The sequence below is a fragment of the Aegilops tauschii genome, chromosome 1 (assembly GCF_002575655.3).
Source record: "Aegilops tauschii subsp. strangulata cultivar AL8/78 chromosome 1, Aet v6.0, whole genome shotgun sequence".
Classification (NCBI taxonomy): Eukaryota; Viridiplantae; Streptophyta; class Magnoliopsida; order Poales; family Poaceae; genus Aegilops; species Aegilops tauschii.
This window is the reverse complement of record NC_053035.3, coordinates 288320978-288321681: the sequence shown is the minus strand read 5'-3', so window position 1 is coordinate 288321681 and position 704 is coordinate 288320978.

The following is a 704-nucleotide window of genomic DNA, read 5'->3' as shown; positions in this document are numbered from 1 at the left end:
AATTCAGACAAGAAACTATCAAAGATTTATATTAATCATTATAGTTCCCATGAATACATATATACGCACCCATCATTTTATGATCGAAGTGATTGTGTACTCCAAGCATTCATAAATGGAATACTTTCTATTGTAAGCAAACAAAAAAGTCACTAATTATTTACTTTCATAACATGAGTCGATTCGATGGTATTCTGATGACCCAACATCTTAGTAAGTTTCACCCCGACTTGAAAGTGCATACTGTAATGCGAAATGGTATTATGTACGAGGTTGCTGTTTCTAGACGTGTTCAGGACGGTAGGAATAAATCACGTCTCCTTTTCAAAATGCGGTGTTCGTTGTTGATTCTCCCTGATTCGTTAGCAAACTTAGCTAAACAATTGTGTTAGGAATAAGAAAGTGATGTCGGCGGAAGAAATACGAAGAAACCTATCACACTTTTGTAGTATAGACGCGGCGCACCTGATTTTATAGGCATCGGAATGGGTTTATCTTGGAAGATCTTGACTTCTCCGTGCCTTCTGCCTCCGACACATCATATCTCCTATGCCGACCTCGTACTTTTGATCACTTCTTCCTTACGAATTGTATCTATTACGAATTGTGTCTATTTAAGCTTTTTCTCGATTGATATTCATTTTTTCATCTATCTCATGAAATTTCCCTTCTATTAAGCGATAAAGAGCAATTGACGAAGTCAA